The following is a 24,727-nucleotide window of genomic DNA, read 5'->3' on the forward strand; positions in this document are numbered from 1 at the left end:
TTATCTGATGTTATAGACCTTTTTCACAGACTGATGATGCGTTTCCACCTTATTTATCTGCGTAAATCGCACAATTTTTTTATATTATACTTTTTAAATATTGAGTATAAATAATTAAAACATTATGCTTTGTGTTATATTACCCTGGAATTAGTTTTAAAAAATGAATTACCACAGCTGTGAGTGGGTTTCGATTACAGCTGCTGAGAGAGTGACAGTAAATTTGGCATCTTCTCCCATTTTACAGTCTTAGTCCACCGCGCTCTATTTTTTTTTGTCTTCTTCTGGAAAGTCATTCAAATGTAATAGTGGATTTTTTCTTTTGGTCTTGGAGCAAATGAGTAAGTGAAAATAATATTTGCTGTGATCTCTAGGGCTTTCCCCCGACCAAAGATTTTCCTAGTCGACTAGTAGGCGTTAGTTTAAGCCATTAGTCGACTAGTTGTCACACGTTTATGATATTCATTTAATTACTTAAATATATATTTTTTGGGGGCATCAGAAAATGGTTTGAGTTCCAGGGCTGAGAAATAATCTTTGCTAACACTGTTCTACATTACAGAGAAATGCTAAACTGTGATGAGCCTTTAAAATATAAATTTACAAGCGCACGCATGAAGCGAGCTGCAGCGACACCGGCAAAAGCGGTAACGATTCTGAATGTGTCGGAAAAACCAGCAAGGAGACTGTCTGAACATTTTGTTAATTTATAGAGAGAAATGCACATTAGTAATGTGCCGACAGATGATCTCGGGGATCGATGATGGTCAGAGTGGTCGCCAATAGCTTATGCCTTTGATGTCAAGGTGATATTTGGCTCGTTTTCCAATTAATGTATTAAATTATTATCGTGAAGGAGCGAACAAAACGAATTTATTCACACACATGATGTTTTTTCCCAGACAATGAAATACCCGACTGGTAGAGAATGCACAGTTGAAGTAGGTTCTTTGTCTGAGAGATGTTGTCCTTCACAACTGTTGTAAATCCATCTTTCAAAAAGTGCCCAAATTCGTGCTCACAATATACTGATTCACGACATATGGAGCTGATTGAGACACAGGATCAGTTTTCTTTGGCAGGGTGGACTGGTGCTGTGTCTCCCATGTTGCAGGAGAACTTGTGAGTGAGTGGGGCCGGGTTTGCGCACAGACACAGAGGGAGAGTGGGGGCGGGGTTGTGCGGAGTGTGAGAGAGGAGAGATGCAAAAACTGGCACGGCTTTACGGAAGAAACGGGTTATGTAAAGCAATATCAAACTATATCGATATAAATGGTATAGTCTCATCCTATATTTCGTTTGAAAATATATCGATATATCTTTAAAAGTTACCGTGTTAAAGTGCTGTGCTCGTCAGTAGCATATCCCACTGAAACACTATTGATCGGGATCACGTGAACATTACAGAGCCTAATTATATGTTATTGTCCTTAAAGGTGCTGTAAGTGATTTTATCCATTCTAGAATTTCCACAATCTGAGCTGCTGGATTAGCCACGCCACCTCTTTCCAAAACCCTGCAGTTCAAAGATATCAAATGAGTTTTATTGAGACCAACATTGAGCAGAAGCGGTTGTCAAAAACAACAACAGCAGCAAAATAGCGCCCTCAACTGCCAACTGTTTTGAACAACTTGGCATAAAAGTTTAATTAAGCCTCAATTCGCTGCAACTACAATACTGTGCAATACAATACTATACTATGCGCAAAATAATTGACAAAGCAGAAAGTGTCAGAGGCAGCGGCCCGTGGACACATTTTTGTTTGCTGTTTACAGAGTCTAGTGCTGTCACAGAGACCGGTGGGATATCTCACGACACTTATTTCATTCAAGTATTTCAGGTTGGAGAGCAATTCCACAAATGTCAACCATACCATGGAAAAATAGTTTTAAGCAAAGGCACAAAAACCCTTTTAAATTATCCACCTCACATGAGGGGTGCACCATTTCTAAAACAAAATTTTCAAACAGCCGTATTTTATAATTGCAAAAGAGGGATCAAAGGATTATTTATTTTCACTTGAACAAAAATCATTTTCCAGAGTGAAAATATGCAAACTTTGTCATAACAGCACAGAAGAGCCACATTTATGATGTCGCTGCGTTTTAGTGTTGTCACATCCATAACGTTTTAGAGGTTAAGTTTATATCACTCAAGCAATATTCATTCAAAGAAGTTAATACTTTCTGTACAAAGCTAACTTATGTTGATGTAAAGTATGATAAACAAATGGTCTCCCTTGGTTACTTGAAACACTTATAAAAATGTGTTACTGACTTGACCATTATGGACGCTTCATATCAAATCATTTGAATATCAGAGAATATGAGAGAATCACAAACCTCCACCGCTCGTTCTTTACCCTGATGATTCTGATAGATCACTGACTATTGCTTTGATATGTGAATTGTAATATGATCACCCTAATCTAATATTGCTGTGCTACTCTGCGTGTTCCGCTTATACTTTACTCCCACCAGAGCACCACTCGCTTGCACAGTGCTGTCTGAAGTAGTCAAGCAGACTTTAATACACAGCCCTTTGTGGCTTAGTATTCGTGCAAGGCCATATCGTAATTACAGTCTTATTACAATCCATAATGCAGCCTTGATGGATATCATACAGATTTCTCGGACATCAAAGTTGATAAGTTTTAGCGTTTTGGATGGTTTTCTCCTCGTCTTGTAAGTGCTGCTTTCACAACTGTTACATCCGTAACAAAGAGGTTTCACGCCCGTAATGACGATTTTTCCCCGTTTATGTGAAAACAATAATTAAAACAGATTAAATATTACATGTTCTTATGAGTGCCAACCCTCCTACAAGTGTACGGTCTCCCAAAAACACGTCTATTTTATAAAGTCCATAACGCAAGTTTATTTCCCGATCTACATTGGAAGAAAACTAGTATAGACTGAAAATTTTCTGATGTCTGGTCTCTATCTGCAGGTGTCTATGATTATTCATTCAGATGGTTCCATATACTGGTCATGAGTACTTATTATGTAATGTTAAATTTGAAGTATTCCCTGCAAATGTCACGTTTGTAATGCTGGAATATTTTTTGCATACCTTTCCATGAAAAAAATCACTAGTCACCAACTAGTCATTCAAACAACTGACCTACTAGTCGATTATGAAAATTGTTAGTTCTGCACATCCTTTATAATAATTATCAGTTATGTCAGCATCATTTACATAATGGAGAATGCAAAGTGAAATGTTTGGTTATTAGTTTACACCGTTGTCCTATGTTTCTTTCCATTTAGAGAATTGGATGCTATTGCCACCAAAGACATTGAAGAGAAGCAACACAGGTCAGTAAGTATTCCCATCACCCTGTAGTCCTTGTCAGTTGTGTGATGATAACTTGATTTTTCTGAAGCTTGTGTCCTTCTGGGCTTTTCCTATTCATGCCAATGCCTGTGCTGGGTGACACTAACAAAGCCAGGTCAAAGCAGCTGCTGCTGGTGTAAGCAAATGCAGTTCCGTTTGTATTACATGGGGTTCCCAGTGCTGAGTAAGCTTTGCTGTGTTAAAATATCCAACAAAACAGTGTTTGTGTAGCTCTTTCTAAGTCTACTGTATTGCATTTGTGAATTGCAAACTCCTGCCTCCACTGTTTGTCTGCCTGAGCTTCTTGTTGTTTTATTGTAAACTAATAGATAAGTAACACTGCTAAAAAGTCAAGAACGCTTTCAGTTTGATGTGTTTTGATGGTGTTGTAATGCTAAGAAGCATAGGCATATTGTTTAACCGGCTTGCTTTTAACTCAGTTAATCATAGACAGTCTTTGAGTTTTTCTTATCAGGAAAATGAACATTGCCGCTGTATGGTCATAACCATGTCCACACTTACACTGGCGGCCAAAAGTTTGGAATAATGTACAGATTTTGCTGTTTTGGAAGGAAATTGGTACTTTAATTCACCAAAGTGGCATTCAACTGATCACAAAGTATAGTCAGGACATTACTGATGTAAAAAACAGCACCATCACTATTTGAAAAAGGTCATTTTTGAACAAATCTAGACGCCTTATCCTTGAGTAATCATGCTAAAATGCTAATTTGGTACTAGAAAATCACTTGCTATTATATAAAACACAGTTGAAAGCTATTTGGTTCATTAAATTAAGCTTAACACTGTCTTTGTGTTTGTTTTTGAGTTGCCACAGTATGCAATAGACTGGCATGTCTTAAGGTCAATATTAGTTCAAAAATGGCAAAAAAGAAACAGCTTTCTCTAGAAACTCATCAGTCAATCATTGTTTTGAGGAATGCAAGCTATACAATGCTTGAAATTGCCAAAAAACTGAAGATTTCATACAAAGGTGTACGCTACAGTCTTCAAAGACAAAGGACAACTGGCTCTAACAAGGACAGAAAGAGATGTGGAAGGCCAGATGTACAACTAAACAAGAGGATAAGTACATCAGAGTCTCTAGTTTGAGAAATAGATGCCTCACATGTCCTCAGCTGACAGCTTCATTAAATTCTACCACACCAGTTTCAAGTACAACAGTAAAGAGAAGACTCAGGGTGCAGGCCTTATGGGAAGAATTGCAAAGAAAAAGCCACCGAAAAGCAAAAAGAAAAGTTTAGATTGGGCAAAGAAACACAGACATTGGACAACAGATAATTGGAAAAGAGTGTTATGGATCTTAACCCCATTGAGCTTTTGTGGGATCAGCTAGACTGTAAGGTGCGTAAGAAGTGCCCGACAAGACAGCCACATCTATGGCAAGTGCTACAGGAAGTGTGGGGTGAAATGTCACCTGAGTATCTGGACAAACTGACAGCTGGAATGCCAAGGATCTGCAAAGCTGTCATTGCTGCATGTGGAGGATTTTTTGATGAGAACTCTGAAGTAGTTTAATTTTTTTCAAATTTTAATAGTAATTTTTCAAGTTATTAGTGTCCTGACTATACATTGAGATCAGTTGAATGCCACTTTGGTGAATAAAAGTTTCTATCCATAAGAGCAAAATCTGTACATAATTCCAAACTTTTGGCTGCCAGTGTAATAATGCCAGGGACTAGGCCAGGGCTATTCAGCTTCATCGACAAAAGGGCCAGATGGAAAAAAAATCTTGGGGGCAAGCGAATGAGAATCAAACTGATTCTGACATTTTTATTGAACAATAACAGTGAACTTTGTTATAGATGCAATGCTTTAAACTTTAAATCCAGTGTTTTCTTGACCAAAGTAATAAACTATTAACTCACTCCGAACTCACGCTAATAAGTCGTCCATGATTTTAATTCTTTAATCTTCCCATTCTGTCGACTCAGATCATTTGAGCCTGTAATTTGTTAGAACAAATTTATGTAATTATCTTTTAATCAAACCTTGTAAATTGAAGTCTTTTTTGCAAGGACTTTATCTGTGCTGGTATGATATTGACTGGTCATATTTTCAGTTGTGTTTATTGTTGGTGCTTCATAAACAGATGCCCTGTCTTTGTGTGTTTATGTATGGGAGGCTTCTGTTGTTGAACTGGCCATCTGGTTAAACACTTTTAAGGAACGGGGGTTGTTCCTGTGGGTGGGTCAGGGCCGTGTGGCCTCGAGCTATAAAGATAGGCTGACTTTACCCCCCTGGAAGTGGCTACACTCTTTACATTAGGGATGGGCACGGGGACTCGGGTACTCGGACGTGGCAGCAATGATCGATCATGAAAACGATGATCGATAGTGATCATGCATGACGTGACTTCTCTTAATTCGAAATCCAGAGACAATTACCTGACAACTAAACACAAACGTGTCAAAGAGGGAGCTTATTTTTAATTTTGAGATTGATTACGTTGTGACTTTGAGGGGTACATTGATTATCAGAGACTTCTCATGGCAAACAAACTGATACGACGCTGCAATGCTATTGTTACAATAATCAAAACAAAGAGAGTGTAATTAACCGTATTTTGATCACCTGTCTCTGCAAAACATTTGTTAAACACACTTTATTATCATTTAATGTAAGAACTTTGACTTGTTAATGGGTATAATTTAATGGATATTATTTATTAAAATTGAATGATTGTCACTGACTAAACCTACCTGCCCTGCGTGAAGTAACACGCACCTGCATCTTAAAATTTCGAAGTTAGATATCTGATATAAAGTGTCATTCCGTTGCACTTTCCTCAGTTTGAAAGGTGGAAATGTACAGCAGGCGAGTGTTTCAAACAGCTAGACAGAGCGCAGTTAAATGGAACACAGTGCAGCATCTTCAAAACTGAACTTCAACTTAACACGCATATTAATACGCAGTGGTTATGGCATCTCCTGTTACTTGAAAATAGACGGTTCAGACACTCACTAAAAAAACTGGTGCGCACTTACTAAGATTACTACGGAAACCTTAAGGAAGAACAGACAGATGCGTGTTGTGCACATTCTTTCATAGTTGGGCAGCGAATCTTCACAAAATGACAAAATATGATGCATTATATTTTGATTATGCAATCTTTCGTATATTTTGTAACATACTATTTTATAACAGCCTATAATAATGAATAGATGATACACTGGAACAACAAGACGCAATGCAGCAGCCATAGATGTTTGTCAGACATGTTATTATATATACAGTTATGAATATGTAATTGCCCCTTGAGTACTCGACGAGTACTCGAGTAGACAAAGTGCCCATCCCTACTTTACATCAGATACCTGTTTGGCCTTCTCACGCATTTGTGATGCTGAAGGCTTATTTTATGAGCTTGAAGGGTCCCACGTTTGTTGAAACTGAAGAAAGTGCCTGACCCTACCCTCCAATGTTGGTAATTGCACTTCTTTTGGAAACCTGGCTTAATGAAACCATCCCGGACAGCACGTTTCATCTGCCGGGCTTCCGGCTATTCAGAGCGGATCGCTTTGCGGAGTCATCGGGGAAAACGAGAGGTGGTGGAACATGCTTTTACATCAACACAAGTTGATGTACAGATGTAACAGTGCTGAAGATGTGCTGTCCTAATTAAGAGGCGCTCTTCATCAACTGTAAGCCTTTCTATTCGCTGTGGGAGTTTTCCTCGTTCATTCTGGTGAGTATTTATATCCTGCCACAAGCGTGCGTGAATGCAGCGTTGCAACAACTGGCTGATCATATCACAGACACGGAGCAACAACACCCAGACTCACTTATTATTCTGGAAGATTTTAATAATGCTAACCTCACCCATGAACTGCCAAAATACAAACAACACATCACATGCTCCACCAGAGAAAGAAATATATTGGACCACTGCTACACCACTGTAAAGGATACATATCGCTCTGTCCCACGTGTAGCTTTAGGACTCTCTGATCACTGTCTGGTTCATATTCTCCCGACCTACAAGCAGAAACTAAAATCAGCTAAGCCTGTAGTAAGGACTGTAAAGCTATGGACCAATGAAGCAGAGCTGGAACTACAGCCGTGCTTTGACTGCACTGATTGGAGTGTTTTTGAGGCTGCAGCTGATTTTATCTGCTTTTTCTTGCTTCAAAGGCCTGATCACCATTCACTTGCATTGTATGGCCCTACAGAGCTGAGATATTTATTTTAAAATCTCTGTGTTCAGCAGAAGAAAGTCATACACATCTGAGATGGCATGAGGGTGAGTAAATGATGAGAGGAATATACATTTTTGGCTAAACTATCCCTTTAACTTGTATTGAACATAGAATATTCCTTCAAAGTGTCACATTACAACATGCATATGCACAAACAGGCTTTAAGAATTTATACAGAATTCAGAAAAAAATAAGCTTGATACATGATGGACACCTTCTCTGATAAACCTTTAACTTTACATGCAGCACCAAACAACTTAAGTCCTGACAGATCAACTTTATGAGCAGTTAATAAATGTAAAAATATATTTATGACAGCCCTCTACATTACAAGTAAATCAGTCGCATATGCGACCACATTTCACACTATGAGACTAAAATATGACTTATTAGCCACTGGCTAGTAAATGTTCAGATTTCACTTGCCAGTGATTTGATATATGTAGTGTTGAAAAACATAAGCACAGCGATCCTTTTACTGCGTATTATATCTTGTGAGTGCACACTCTGAAGGAAATGTACCTTATTTGGCTACAGTGGGTCCTGAATAGTCTTGGATCGCAGTGTCACCATGGCTTAGTTGAGCCGTGATATGCCATAGTTACATTAACTTTGTTACAAAATGTCATTAAAGCAATGTAGTAAGTGTAATAAATGTGTACATATAAATATTTAATCCTTGTATTCTGTTTGTTTATGCTTTACCTTAAAGGTAAAGACCCCACACACTAAAAGTGTGATTGTAGCGAAATTTTATTTTTTAAACAAATGTTATATCACTTTCTTCAATTATTTAAAAACTCTAAATTTGTGCAGCTTATTTACCAAAAATTTTGTAAACAGTACCATTAATTTGCATATAAAATAAGGAATTGGAGATTATGCCATGTGTTAGGGGCAGATTGCTGCCATCTCCTGGTAAGAAAAAAAACTAAGTAAAATTACATGTTTTTTTGTTTTTGTTTTTTTTAGGTGTTTTGAAGTGTCAGTTTTTGCAATGATGCCCCATAAATGATTACATACCATGGTACTACAAAGACAAGACTTAGAGTAAGATTTTAGTCACCTGTTTATTTCAAACATCCCAATTTAATAATTCATTAAGTTAATAAGAAGAAATAAAACATATCATCATAGTACTAGAATAACATTTTGCAATGGCAAACTTGGCATTTTTGCAGGCATCAAAATTGTGAACATTCAATGAACTGAATAGCAATAAAAAGCAACAAATTATTTCTAATTAAAAAATGGGGGAAAAAACAATAAAAAAACCAAGAACAGTACAGAACAGTGAGAATGATATAAAGTATCAGAAACTATAGTCTTTTTTTCATGAATCCACGCACATCTGGCAGAAGGTCATGAAAAAGGTGTGAGCCTTGCAAATTTTTTTTTTTTTTTTTTTTCCAGTTTGTGCATATCATGCTGCCTTTCACATCCTTTTTACGGGGACACACCTGAAACCTTTGCCTTTTGTGAGGCGGAGCTGCTGTGGAGGGGCCTGCAGCTTCATCTTCTGAAGAAGATATATATATCAGCCTTTGATCTGTGTGTGTGTTCATTGTGGATGTGTAATGGTGTCATCCTTTCATCTCTCTGTATGTGTGAGCGTACGTGTGTTCATTGTGGATGTGTAATGTTCTATTAAAAAAAAAATGCTCTCTGTTGCAGTCTTACCTATTCATTCCTGTATGTATGTGTGTGTGTGTGAGCACATGCGTTCCGCAATGTGGATGTGTTATAGTACCACCCCTTTATTTCTGTGTGTGTGTGTGTGTGTGTATTCTGCATTGTGCCGTGTTTATTGATTTTATTTAACAAATAATAATAATAATAAAATAAAAAATAAAAAAACTGTTTGATTGTCTTTCCCATTCATTTCCAATGTGGGGTCCAATTTGACCCCAAACACCATGTAAGGTATTTTTTTTTTTTTTTTTTTTCCACACCACCACACCAACAGAATCCAGTCTTGTGTGTGTGTGTGTGTGTGTGTGAGTAGATGGGTAATGTCAGCAAAGTCACAATTTCATGCCACTGAGATGAAGGATGCCATGTTTTTAAAGAAGCAAATTTCAAAATGAGTCATTTTTGACCCCAGTACCATACAAGGGTTACAGGGACAATCATACATTATGAAATATTTTAACTTCAGCAAACATTGTAAATATGGAAGAATTCGAAAAATAGGCTCTTGCAGCATCTATGCTGGGTTTTTTACAAAAAGTAATGTTTTTACATGGTACTTTTGATGTAGTAGCACTTAAATTATTATTTTTATAATACAATTATTAAATTGTTATGTGTGTAATTCTATTTTCATTATTATGTTCCAACCTTGTGAATATTTTGATAAAATGTGTATGAAATCTTTAAACTGTGACAACAGCTTGTATCATTTATATAAATGCAATTTCATGACATCATATAAATTGATAGAATGTGAAATTTTAACTTTTTTAAAAAGCCTAAATGTAATTCAAATGATAAAATAATATGACATAAAATGTACAATTGCATACTATATCACATGGAGTAATATACATGATAACATTATACATGTTAAGATGCCCCCCTTCTCGGTTTGCTTAATATATTTTAAGTTTTCAGTTGCATTAGGCTTTGCATTGCATGGGTCTAATATGGATCTGTATGATGCAAATGTTTCTACTGGCTCGTATATAGCTGACTGGTAATTTGAACAAATTTTTTTTTTTATATTGTCCATCTTTACAGCATGTCCAGCAGACTGGTGGTTAACCTCGATGCGGTAGCTGACTTGCAACATAAATATTGTGTATCCCACTTAAATTGGCAAGTCAGTGGGCAGGTCTCGCAGGTAGTCAGTGAAGCAGTATTTGCTGGTTTGACCCACAGAGGTAGTTGGCTGTTTATAGAGGAATAATTTCCAGGTGTAATCTGTTAAGGAGATTATGGGAAGCTTTCTCCCTTTTACTAAATGCGTTACTGCATCATTTATTTGGAGATGTAGTCCTGGATAAATGTTAGAGTTGCTAATGATGAAGCCAAGATATCGTGTCTTATTTACTATTTAATGCTTTCATTTTCAGGGAAATCTTTCGAAACACGGATGTTGAGTGGACAGAGGAAAGTGTAGAGCACAGTGGAATGACGATAAGGAAGAGGGGGCTGGTGTAAAGGTAAGAATCTTTGTTTACAGGGCTAACAACATTTGAGTTATGCTGCACTCTTTTACATTGTTGTTGTTATTGTCATGTGTATTGTCACAGTGTCAATTAACATGCCACATTCACTAATTAAATGACACTTTACATATTAATTTCTAATCAGGAGAAAAAAGCAAAACCATCTTATCACAAGTGACCATACCTTTCATTTATGCAGGCCAAGTCACATCATAGAAACTTACCAGTGGGTGTAGCATTTTTTCACTGAGTGATGTGGAAATGCTGATATCTTGGAACTTTATCTCTTGACCTTGTCGTCGCTCTCACCGTAGCTTAGGGCTAAAGCCAGCGGTGCAACTGATGCTCGCTTCAGTCTGGCAACGAATTGCTCCCCTTAAAAAAGAGCCTGCAGGTGTGTCTTCTGTCTAATGTCTGTGGTTTATTTGATAGTCATTAAAAAAAAACAAGAAGAAAAACATTCTATGTTTGGAAATGTTGCTTTGTTCGTTTTATGGAATGGACTGAGTTAAATGGCTTATTTGTAAGCCTGTGTAAAGAGCTTTGTTTGAACGTGGGAAAAGACCTCCCAGAATGGCGACGTAAAAACCCTGTCATTCAGTATCTGGGCAGAACGCTGATGCTCAGAGATTCGCAAGGCACAAATATAGGGCTGCAACTAACGATTATTTTGATAATCGATTAATCTTCGATTATTTCTACAATTAATCAATTCGTCGGATAAAAATGAAATTTTCTTTCCTGTATTTTATTAAAGCATGATTTTTCAAAAAAAACTGAAATGATAAAGCGTGTAAGGATTTGGTTTGATTTACATCCCTGAATTCATGAGTCTATACTCTCACAAAACTTTTAACAAAGCCTTAATCATCAGAAGTTAAGTTTGAATTTATTATTATTATTATTATTATTATTATTACTTTCAGGATATCCTTTACTTGTAAAACTTAACAAATATGCTCCTCATTAAAGAGTAAAATGATCCATAGGGTATGGAGTGGGACAACAAAATCAGAAGGCAATAGTGACATGAGAATAGAAATGTTAATAATTCTGCCCAGCTGAAAAATACATAATTATGTTAGATACATATGCTTGTAAAGTGTCACTGATTACGTTGGTAAACTATTTAAAAAAAAAAAAAAGTTGTTTATCCTGTTTATCCAATAAAATAATGTTTGCCATATTATAAATTTACTAGTGAAATCAGACATTACATGTGGCATTATCAGGACTTTGAAATATCAGGACCCTTAGCATTATTATACAATATATTCAGCATTACATACAGTTGAATATATTACAATCATCTGTAAACCCTGTGCAAATTCACTCTCACGCTGAAAAGACTCATCCTGGTGCTCACAGTATTACATGCGCTTACATGAGCACGAGAAAACACTTAAAGCCGGCACACCTTAACTGCTGAGACTTCAGCCTGATATCCATGAAAGCTGCACTATTGAACACATTGAAACTGAAATCGTGGTATGATGTTGGACAGTTCAATCAAAATGATTGCGCTCCCTTTCTCCATTGCAATCGATTTGATTGACACGGATGTGCATGTGCGCTCGCTTGCTCAGAGTTTAGCGGAGACTTGTGGTAAGAACAAACAGTTTCGCGAAATGTGCAGCTGATTTTGAATTCATAACTTGTTTACATTAAAAAACATAGAAAATAGCAGTAAAATGTAAGTGATGCGCTGGAGAGAAGCAACTGCATCAAACAGCACAAGCAATGTGTAAATGCTCCTAATGCAGCATCCGCTCCACATTGAACTGTATGCTTATTGTGATCTTCTTTTAAGTGTTTATAAAGTGCTCTCGTGCACTGGACAACTTGTGTCATGTTTTTTTCTGCTTCATAATGCAAGTTTTATAATGCAACTTATTTTTCACTTGTCTGTGAATTGACATCACTGATGGGGCTTCTCCGTGCTTAGCGCAAATATCCAACTAATCGATAATGAAATTCATTGTCTGTGATTTGTTACATAATTTTTGTTCCTGGGTAGTGTGTTATTTCCTAATTGCTTATGCCTCAAAAGTATAGAAAATGGCTATTATTCCCCAAAAACTTTGCTTTTGTGACCAGGACAGTGATATTTTGAAATGTACCTATTTCCAATGAGAAAACGGGCGAATTTGTGTCTTTTCGTTCACATAAAGTCAGAAAAAAAAACATATGAATCCAAAATCCTTCTTTATCTGTGGTCCAACGAAGACACCGGCTTTGACCTTTGCCTCAGACAGCTTAGGGAAGAAGTCTTGAAGGTACTTGAAGGCTTCCGACTCCTAATCTAGAGCTCTGACAAATTGTTTCATACGGCCCAATTTGATGTGCAGTGGTGGCATCAGCACCTTCCGGGGATCCAGCAGTGGCTCCCACTTGACGTTGTTCCTTCCCACAGAGAACATGGTCTGCTGAGGCCAGTCCTGCCTGTGGTAGTGTGCCTTCATGTCCCTGCTGTCCCAAAGGCAAAGATAGCAGGGAAACTTGGTAAAACTGCCTTGAAGACCAATCGGGAATGCCACCATTTTGAAGTCTCCTGTGACCTCCCAGCCATACTCGACATACTTCAAGGTGTCCAGCAAGGTCTTGATGCTGTTGTAATCCTCTTTGAGGTGCACCGAGTGAGCCGGGGAAGAGACGGGTACTTGTTACCATTATGGACCAGCACGGCTTTGAATATTACTTTAGTATAAATACATGTTAATTTGGAGTCATATGTTGTTTTTTTCTGACTTTATGTGAACGAAAAGACACACATTTGCCCGTTTTCTCATTGGAAATGGGTACATTTCAAAATATCATTGTCCTGGTCACAAAAGCAAAGTTTGTGGGGAATAATAGCCATTTTCTATACTTTTGAGGCATAAGCAATTAGGAAATAACACACTACCCAGGAAAAAAATAAAAAAATAATTTGTTACACAGTGTAATTATCAATTTTATCGATTAGTTGTTGCAGCCAAACACAAATACAGCAATCATGTTTCAAGTACACACCTCCACCCCTCCCTCGTTACACCTGATGACTTTTTACTTATCTGTTTCCCCAGATATCCTTGCGTCTTTGTTATGATACTGAGCAAATTAAGCAATAAAATTGACTTGTTGGCTGTTGCATGCACAACAATATTCTGCTCTTATTTTATTCTTTATCGTTAGAGGTCGGCCGACAGTGGATTTTACCAATAACTAAGTTGGGCAGTACCTGCTGATAACAGATTAATCAACAGATAGTTTTTAAAATTGATACCGAATGAAAAAATAACTGAGTAAAATAGTGCTGAACTTTATTAAAAAATAAATGGTACTGACTGAACCATGAAAATGTATTGTACTTTTTTTAATGAAATAAATATATAAATTTATATATATATATATATATATATATATATATATATATATATATATATATATATATATATATATATATATATAAATATGAACTAATATTCAAATTTTAAAGTCAGATGATTTTTAAATTGACGTTGTTTCCTTAGTCCACAAGAGGGGGCAATAAATACATAAACCATTCAGCACCGTATATTATTGCATAGAACATTCCTATCCTGGCTGTTAAAAAAAAGAGCATTTCATTTTCAGCTAATGTGCATAAAATAAATAAGTTTTTGGTCGGTCCATATTCTCAAATGTTAAGTCAAAAGTAAAATGAGGGGGGCAAACGCTTCAATAGACAGTTCACATGGTGTTACACTTGCACTGATTCCTACTACTCCAGACTCAAGCTTCATAATAACAGCGACATACCACATTGTTTTTTTATTCAGTACAGTTCTATGTAGAGTAGCAATATTCACAGATAGCAGTGGTATTCGGCTGAACTCGGTGGTGAAGTGGCTCAAATTATGAGCTCAGGTCAGGGTCTGTTCAAACAGACGGAACACAACAGAGTGGAACCAAATGCGAGGATCTCGAGACAAACATTTCCAAGTTCAACATCTTTCCTGAAAAAGCATTTAAACAACTCATTGCTTAATCTGAGAAACACTTATAAGAGAGCAAGATGCAACTGCCAAAGACCTCCAAGAACTGTAAGGGGCTGTTCATACCGATTGCTTTTGCAACCATCCATTTGTTTTTCTATGTAAACGCATGCTAGGTGAACGTATTTGTTTCCCTTTGTTTTTGATTATTCAGCATCTCGTGCAGGAGCACTGTTTTTTGTTTTTTAATTTTTTTTTTTTTAGATGTGGCTAATTAAAAAGAACTTTACAAACATATTGAGACACCAGCTTTCTGTTAAACTGTATTTGTTGCACTGTCTAGCCTTTTTTTAGTGCAAGAATGTGATCAAGCTGAAGTCATCTTATTACAGTGAGGATAAAAAAATGTAGTTGATCAGATGCTTTTCTGATTTGTTTATATGTTTCTCGACTGCATGAAGATATTAATTTGCTTTTTCACATCACTAGCTTTAATTATGCAACTTAGCTGGCTAACAAATGCATAAACATGACCAGCTGGATGTAAACTAGATCCCGACTGTTATGAGATTTTAGTGGGGGAAATTCACCGATTACCGATATGGTGGCCAATGTAGCTAATTTGAGCTGAAATGAAAACAGACCATTTCTGTGTGGATTTTGCATATGACTATGCAAAACTCAGAAGGCTGCTTTCTTAAATATTTTTTATCAAGGAATATTTGACATTATTATACATTGTCAACAAATTCTAGAAATGAACACTGAGAAAATAAAGAATAAATAAAAATGAAATAAACATCAGTACTGTTTAGTATCAGTCAAATGCTGACCATTTAAATAAAGAATAAATAAAAAGAAAATAAATAGCTAAATAAACATTAGTAGCACTGTTTAGTATCAGTCAAATCCTGACAATTTTAATACTGCCAGTCAATTAGGGGGAGATTGTAAAACAAGAAGCATTTACACCTTCCGAGTCAAGAGATAAACAGCGGCAGCGGTGTTACACTGTATTCTTCTATACAAGTTCAGGGGAAACTTTCAACGGTGGAAAACCAGACTTTAAATATATTTAAATATTTTAAACATTATATTAAAAATAATGTTTTAAACATTCTGTAAATGCAATGACTGGAATTGTTCTGTTGAAGGGGTTACCAAATCCTGAATAAAACTGTTTGGTGAATACATGTTTACACATTAGCTTCCACTCAGCTGACAAGCAATGAAAGTAGCTACGTGTTTAGCTAGTTAGCTATAAGCTCGTTGTCACAGAGAGTAAAAGACGGACGTTGTTTATTTACTTTCCAGCATTGCATCTCACCAACTAGGTAACAACGTAGCATGAAATCGACACTCAACAGACACAATCCACCACCGCACAGTTGTCTGTTGAGCTGCAGAAAGATGCTCTGATGTTTACCTTTCAATCTGCTACATTACTGACTGCACTGACAAACTATAGCTGGCTAACAGCAAACAGACATGAGTGACATGGTTGTCAGGGACAGGGTTAACGTTATATTGAAAAGGGAAAATGATGGGGTCATTGTTTATTAACTTTGCAGAATGTATTTCACCAACTAGTTAGCAACTTACCGTGAAGACACCGCTTAACTCCGCCCTGTCTGCAGAACAACCATCAGCTCAGTTCTGTAAACAGTGGAGTCAGAGCACGCTCTGCGGGACAAACTACGTTATGGCACCAATTCTAATGCATTGTGTTCTGAAAAAGTTTTCATATCGGCGCATATCGGTAAACATATACGCTGATACCGATATATCGGTGAAAGGCTAATATCGGCCGACCGATAAATCGGTCGAGCACTAATACAAACTAATGTAAATAGATGGTAACAATCGTGACATTTAAACATTTGGGTAGGACTTGCATGTATTTTTGTCACATTGTTCTAACCGCTTGAGGTGAGTTTTAATGTCAGCGTCCTCTCAGCCTTGTCGGCAAACATACTGCTGTTCTCTACTAATGCAACATCTAGTCAACAAATTAATTACTTTATAATGATATGACAACATGTACTGTAGTGTACTGTATACCTTTTCATTGTTGATGTTTTAAATCCGCATCTGAAGTGTTCAGCTCCATGCAGAGTGTAGTCTCACCTGTCAAAACAAACACCACAAGGAATCAGTGAAGCCGCTCTCATTCTGTATAATGACAGCGGACCCTTCCCAGCCGCTCCAGCACCAGACGCAACGGGGAAAAACTATCGATAGTTCCAGAAATCTGTTAATGGTGCCGATTAATCGGCAAAACTGATATATCGGTCTACCTCTACTTTATTGTATAATATAATTACGATGAATCCAAAAAGTACCAGCTGGAAACCATTAGTTTTGAATCCTGACCCAGTCTATGAAGGATTTGCTTATTAGAATTATTTTCCCTTTCATCTCTCATTTCAAGTCTAACATGTAAGTGTATGGAAGAAAAAAAATCATAAAATTTGTCATTTACTTTTTGTTAACAAAACCTTGGGGTCAGAAAATGGAAAGCCTTCAAGAAATGATTTGTAGCCTTAGTGCTATGTGACAAAGTCTTTGTTTGTTGACTGAATCACATAGGTGTTGCTTAGCAATGGCTCTGCACAAAAAAAGCCTGCTTGAAAGGAAGTGTCACTGGCAGAGATGGTCTGCATGAACTCATCTGGGATGGAAAAAGCCCTATATGCCAAAAGCATAACTTCAGGCACTACTTTGTCTTAAAGGAGAGTACCTTGTCCTGTAGCCTCTAATACTTACAGATTACTTGCATAACTAACTCCAAAAATAGAAAGTAATTTCTAGTCAAGACCTGCTCCTGCATACTTGTCATGTTCAAACAAATTGGAGACCTGATCATTTTGTTTTTTTAAAGGGATAGTTCACCTGAATAAACTCAGACCTGAATGACTTTTTGTCTTCAGTGGAACAAAAAAAGGAGATTTTAGAATGTTAGCCTCAATCACCATTCATTTTCATTGTTTGAGGGAAAAAAAAAAAAAGATGCAGTGAAAGACAATGGTGATCTCTTTAAACTATCTGGAAGGCCTTTTGGGTGTGTTGATGTTTTTTTGCACAGGCATCTGCTTTTAACAAATGTAGACAGGCATGGGGTGCAAATTATGTTCTCTGTTTTTGCATTTGACCTTGAACAAAGAATAAATGCACTAATATTTTAGGTGTTCCTGAAAAGTTGGCTTACCAATACACTGTCAAATCAGTACCTGAAAGCATGCATGCTTAGTTCAAATAATTTAGTCATGCAGGCATGCCATTAAATGTGCCTCTGGATCTAGCAGTGCAGCAGATCTGCAGGGTAGTCTACTTGTTGCAACGTGACCACCTGACTTCCTGACGGTTGTCATTCCACAAGCAAGTCGAAGCTGTTTGAACAGGAAGTACCCCTAAGTAAAAAAACAGACCTTATGCATGGTTGCAGTATTTTTTCACGTGTTTTGTTTCATTTGAACTCCTTTCGCTAAACATTCAAATGAGGAATTACACCTCAAAAAAAGAAAAGCCAAAAAAAATAAATAAATAAATAAATAAAACCACTCCCCCCCCCACGGGGCCTGTGGCTGAAGTCACTCTCTTGGGCCCACACTACAGTTAGCAAGAGGAGCTGGCAGGAGTTTCTTCTCAAGCAGTAAAATGACACCATACCCCTCCATTTTTTCCCCTTATGAAATGCGAAGAGAAGGAACAAAGCTGGATGTCTTGGAAGGCTTCTGGTTGAACTAGAGAGGAAGGGAAAAGAAAGCCGTGCTCTTAACTTGTGTAACTTAAAGGTAGAAGCTCAGCTTTTTTTAAATGCACTAAGATAACAGTTTTGCTTTGTAGCTTCCAGTCCCTTTTGTTGATAAATTGTTTGACATGTTTTAAAATCTATTTACAGCTGTGGTGATGTGAGAGGAATTGTGAATTATTCTATTCTGATTTTTCAGCAAATGTTTATTGATGACAGGCAAGTTAGACAGTGGATCTGTTCTTGAAAGGTCAGGACAGACTCTGTTAGAGGAATTTATAGCACTATGTGGTTCCTCTGTTGTCATTTCTTCTTTATTAAGTGAGACTGCTGCTCTGTGAGGTCATTCCCTAAAGAGGACATTTTATAGCCAAAACAACTTTCATGAACAAACTGGTGGATATTGCAAACAGTTGAGCTAAGGGTAAAATGGTGAATTGCATTGATAATGTTGTGAAGCTAAAGATCTGTGCAATGGTAGACTGGACTGAAACAACTTTGAGGTGATTTTGATTTTCTGCTGTTCGGAATTCTATTTTTACAAGTCTATATGCATGGAGTTTAAATGGGACAAATAGAAAAAGATGCACTGATTATTTTTATTTAACAAATGGTACGCTAAAATAAAGTACCATGGTATTTTTTTGTGAGGAGTACCATGAATATGGTAATCATTCAGTACCTTGTTAAATATCAAAGTAACATGGTATTACCATCTGCTACTGTATCATGGTACCCCAGCAGTACTATTAAAGGGGTTGTTGTATAACAGTTGTATAATGAAATTTCAGATGTAAAAAAACATCGACTCCATTTTCAAAAGGGGTTCAATTACATATAGTCAGTTATTCCGTGTTTTCCATTTTATTTTCTCTGGAAATTGGGTTTTAAAGTTTAATTACATTTTATCATTAAAAAAAACTCTAATCAGATTAATTGAATTTTAATAAAATGAAAACTGAACAATTACTTTTTATCATACCGTTGCATTATTTTTTATTAAATGAAGAGCGTCTATACTGACCTTCACAGCACAATCCAAAACTCAAAATTTGAGTTTATTTTTATTTTTATTATTATTATTATTGTCAAATACAGTGCTGCACAGAAGAGCATTACAGTATTAATGAAAGCAGTGATGAAACTCTTAAGATATTGCTTAAATATAATGTAATTATTATTGATATTATTATTATTATCATCATTATTATTGCTACTACTATTACAGCAACTACATTTAATATTACATTTTACTATGCAGAAGTAAAATATTTCTGTAGCATTTTTTCAATTTCACGTGTATAGTTAAATGGCGCTTTTATTTTGGCGTAAAACCGAATATTTTTGATGGCTTCACTTCTCACATCCAGACAGCAGTTCACCAAATGGCCTTATGTGCTTATTAAACTGCAAAAGGCTATGATTTAATTGTATAAATCTATATAGTCTATATGTGCTGCTCTTCACATCGAATAAAGTGATCTGCTCTTTGTCATTAAGACACACCGAGAGCGCACGTGATGTTAATCATGCGGATAGTGCAGTGGCTTCTCACATTCACTTCTCACAGCTTATGCAGACCATATATTTGTTTAATTAAATCTCAGCCTTTTGAGTTTTAATCATCACACTAGGACATATCATGATTTTAATTTGATTAATTGTGCATTTATACTGGGGATGTCAGTTTTCAGACGTTTTCATAATCGATCGTTCCAAACACACGTGGAGGACTCCAAATAATATGTGCTTGTAGCCTACTGTTTATATATAATATAAATGAATAAACTTAAGAAATGCAAGTATTGGCATTTTCCTCTTAAAATATTCTTAGTTCAGTGTATTTTAATACGTTTAGGCTATGTTTAGTACAAATTTGTGAATTGTTTAATTACTGTTAATGAACTACTGTTAAAAATAACTGAAGATATATAACTTGTATACATGTTTGAGTTTATTAAAACTTCACATTGTTGATCGTGGAAGATTTCGGAACTTTGGATTTATTTTTTTAATGGAAATTAAGTGAAATAATAACACACTGTGCAAACACAGTACATAACATACCGCTTCTCCGGTGATGCTAACGTAATTGTAGGTTGGGATGAAACGAGGAGATCAGCCGTGCTTGTTGTCATGTTGTACTTTAACACACTTTCACGGTGTGTGCAGAAAATGCTCCAACACTATTTACATTGAGCCCGCTGCATCTGTGATCTGTGCGTCTGTGCTGCTCTTCCGTGAACCGGAGAAGACATGACATGCAGCGCCAAGTGCCCTCTAGCGGCTGGTGATTGTAAAGACAGCCATTTCAATGTCTGCTGTCATAATTACTGAACACATTTGTCCTGAAATTAATCGATAAGCTTAATCGGTAAAATTATTAATGACAATTAATCGATTTCCAATTAATCATTAACATCCCTAATTTATACATTAACTTCATCCCAAATATGTCAAATTCCATGACATTCTGCATTTGACAGCAGTGTTCCCCATTAATTGACTAGACTCTGGCGGCCCGCCACAGTCTAATTTGCCCCGCCACGGTCTCATAATGAACCGAAAACATTTTTACACTTCTCATCTAAAATATTTTTGCACTTCTCAGTCTCATAATAACATAAAATAAAAGGTGGTGTTTTGCGCTCTCTCTCGTGCTCCATTCAGCTCCAGTCAGTTCAGTCAGCTCCTCACCCGCTGCTGTAAACTCACTGTCCTCTTTTTCGGACCTTAAAGCATCCGACCGTGATTTCTAAATTTGCAAAAATGTTCGGGATTCGGCTTTATTTGCATTATGATGTGCTTCTGGTCTAATACTTCATTGTGTGCGTACGCATATTTGCATTGCTTTAACCCCTCTTTGTAAGTCCCGCCTTCTCACACACCAATTGGTCAATTATAAGACACTTGCAGCAACTATTGGCCAAATTCCTGCCTGTCAATCCACAAACGCGCGAAGCGCTGTTGTGTTCGGCATTAAACAGTTGCTTGACAGTAGCAGCAAATGACATCTGAGTGGAAACAATGCCCAAACGAAAGTGCAAATTCACAGAAGATTTGCACAAAAAATTCCCATGGTCGAGATCCGTTGGAAGCAGAATGTATGACATGTAAAGCTGCCACTTATGTGTCAGTTGCTAATAAAGGTGCAAGTGATTTAGAAGCACACATTAGCTCTGCGAAGCATAAAGGGTCAGCAAAAGGTGAAAGATCATCCGGTAAATTAACGGACTACTTTTTACGACCAGGTAAAATTATCACATTGCTTCATTTTCCATGGCCGTTCATAATAATAGTAATAGTAAATGAAGGTACACTCATGGCATCAAATATTTTATTTTAGTACATGGACATTCAAAAGAATGTTGGAAAGGTTTATTTATTTATATATATTTATGTTATGCTAATAGAGTGTCTTTTTCACTGTATTAAAATTTGCATTCATAGTAACACTCTTTTGAACCCTATTATCTCCCCACCCCCCCCACCCCCAGCGGGAAAAAAAAAAAAAGGGTGTCCTCTTTTTGGAAAACCAGAATATGGTCACCCTAATCATGATGATTAACATAAATTAACATTGGCATTACTAGGTTAATTGGCATAACGTTACACTGCTTACGGCTTCACTAGCTAGCTATCGTTAGCAGTCTGAGGTAACGTTAAAAGATAAAAAGCTGAAACTGACATCCCTAGTTTGTACCCTGTGAGGGATTAGTTAGGACCACAGACTCTAGCTCTGAGTGAAAATTGTGGGTCGGGTAGTGTCAGTCCAGCTAATTTTAGCCAATTGCTTTTGGCGAGGCAGGCCTTGGCTCTGTTTGTGAACAGCTGTCAATTAAACCCTGGCTGGGGGTGAAGAGCATCATGTATATGGGGAAGAATTGGGGGCGCTGTTTCTCACAATTCGATTTATTTCAAAGTTGCCTACTGAAGCTTTAAGAGCACAAAATTGTTTACAAGAGCACAACACTAGCCTCTTAATTTTGTTCTCAAAGTGCACCAGATGGAATTATTTATCTTATAAATGTACAAAATTTTCTTGCGGGGGAGCATGCCCCCGGACCCCCCAGAGGGTCGGAGGTCCACCCCCATAGTCTCACAAAATCCTGTGGGAAACACTGGACAGTCAGTTCCGTTTTTATCAATGAATTCCGCAATTCCGTCCATGTTTTTCACAATGCAGAAATCATAGGGCCCTAGTCTTGTCTATTCAAGCTGCTTGCAAGGAACACTGCAAAGATTTGTAGCATGCTTAGTGTTAAGAGGTATTGTGTGTTGTCTTTGTACACTGGAGTCACCATTTTTAAGGTTCTTACATCATGATAATCTCCTGGTAAAAATCTATTGTGTTACCATGTACCATCATTTCTCTTAAACGCAAGTAGGCTGAGTATCAGGACTAGTGATGCACCGAAATTAAAATTCCGGAAAATTATTTTATTTTAGACTTTGTTTGGAATAATTGAATAAATTCTAAATGTTATTATAAACCACTTTTTCTGTAAACATTTCATTATAAAATAGAGTAGACGGAGAAGAATTACATAAAAATGTGAAGCCTTTTAAGAAAACCTGTGTTAACTTCTCTGCTGGATAATGCAGGAGCAAAATTAACAGTAATTCCGTGTGAAAATCTTCAGTGAATATAAAGCCAGTTCTATTGGACTTGGAATGTGAAATGGATTCTTTAGTGGATCTCTTTTGTTTATTTTAGTTGTGATAGGATATCACATTACTCCTTCAATATAAATATTATTGTAATTCAATAATAATAATAAAGTTATATTATACAATAATAAAATCGTCATAAAGTCGTAATCATAATAAAGTCGTAATTTCTCAACTTTAAAACCTTCTGGTATTTATTTTGACAGAATATTCCAGACATGTGTGCATATGCTGCTATGAGTGTGTGTCAAACAACAGAGCAGCATTCATTCATTGAAGCATGCTATGCATGCAGATGACATTTTTGCTTATTAAATGCATCCTTTGTGATTCACAAATCCATTGTATGGTTTCAAGATACTTTGAATTTTATAAACCACTGGTGTCTGAAATTTTAGGTGCATCCCTTAATCAGGACATTAATAGTTAATTGTAGGGATGCCCCGATCCGATACCTAGATTGGTATTGGCTCTGATACTGACGTTTTTAACTGGATCCAGTATCAGTCCGACGAACCCGATCCAAATCCGATACTGTGTTAGACATGGTTGTTAATGTCACACTCCAAAAATGCATTAAAGTAGTCCATATGATTTGTTCATTTTGTTCAAAGTCTCCTGAAGACAAAGTATAGCTTTGTGAATCACTAAAGGCTGCATTTAATAAGAAAGTATGCATGCGCTGTGCATTTCAATGAATGCGCACTGCTCTGTTGATACTCGTAACACGCGCAGGGCTATCATGATATACTGCTGTTTTCAGCTCTCAGAGGGGCACATCTCCGATGTAGATGCTCAATAGTTAGGTTCGCTTATAACATTCATCGATTGATTCTACTGAATCGATTTAAGACCAGATTTTTGTTATCTAGCAGACTAGTTAAAGTTTTCCTAAATAGGCTACATATATTAAATAATAACTAACTAATATGTAGTTAGAGCTGTTTCTTTACATATAAAAGAGCACTCCTAATCAGTTCCACACAGTGAGGTATAGATATACTGAACCGGGGCCAGTTGCCTAAATCTTTTTTAGAATAGTTTTACAAGTTAGTTGTCTAAAATTTTAATTTAAGACTGGTCTTATCTTTTTCAGTCAGTTGCATAAGAACACATAGAAAAGGTCTGTTTTCATTCCACCTCAAAAATGAACTATATCGACCACCATATCGGTAATTTGTGAATTTCCCCCCTCTAAAATCAGTATCATCTCAAATCAGACTCTATTTTCAATATATGAATCAAACTCACTCAGAATGACAACAGTTTCAGACATAGTTTCCCACACGTCATTATATTATATCCATCCATGTGGTTACAGAAAAATTATACTGAACTGTGAAATCCCTCACAACATAACGTCTTGCCTGCGCTCGACTCCAGTATCTCTCAGGAGATGGATGACGTGAGCTCTGCTGTCTTCGCACTTATTGGTAGTCGCTCCCGAATGTCGCTCATCATTTGTATAGTTAAACTTTTCTCAACTTTGTTGTGTTGCTCGCCACGCTCACCTGTTGCTGCCAGTGATCACTGTCGCAGAAAGTTGCTGTGCTCTCATTGAAAATGAATGGCATCCTGTCGCTGTTTGTCACTGGCGATGTAAACCGGGCTTAAGACTGCAT

At 36.8% G+C, this 24,727-nt stretch overlaps 1 protein-coding gene across 9 annotated transcripts in view; it reads left to right on the forward strand.

Moving 5' to 3' along the window:
- The window catches only part of LOC127451338 (trinucleotide repeat-containing gene 6A protein-like), a 54,194-nt gene that overhangs the window by 6,035 nt on the left and 23,432 nt on the right, over positions 1–24,727 (forward strand). For 3 of the 9 annotated variants that reach the window (XM_051715941.1, XM_051715940.1, XM_051715942.1), the window contains exon 1: positions 10,632–10,721. The gene's annotated coding sequence lies outside the window, so the exon portion shown is untranslated. Of the gene's footprint in view, positions 1–3,270; positions 3,323–7,492; positions 7,602–8,529; positions 8,608–10,631; positions 10,722–24,727 lie in introns of those variants that run through there. The other 6 variants (XM_051715933.1, XM_051715939.1, XM_051715936.1 and 3 more) reach the window with 5 other exon arrangements.

This window comes from Myxocyprinus asiaticus, chromosome 14 (genome assembly GCF_019703515.2).
Source record: "Myxocyprinus asiaticus isolate MX2 ecotype Aquarium Trade chromosome 14, UBuf_Myxa_2, whole genome shotgun sequence".
NCBI classification, from domain to species: Eukaryota; Metazoa; Chordata; class Actinopteri; order Cypriniformes; family Catostomidae; genus Myxocyprinus; species Myxocyprinus asiaticus.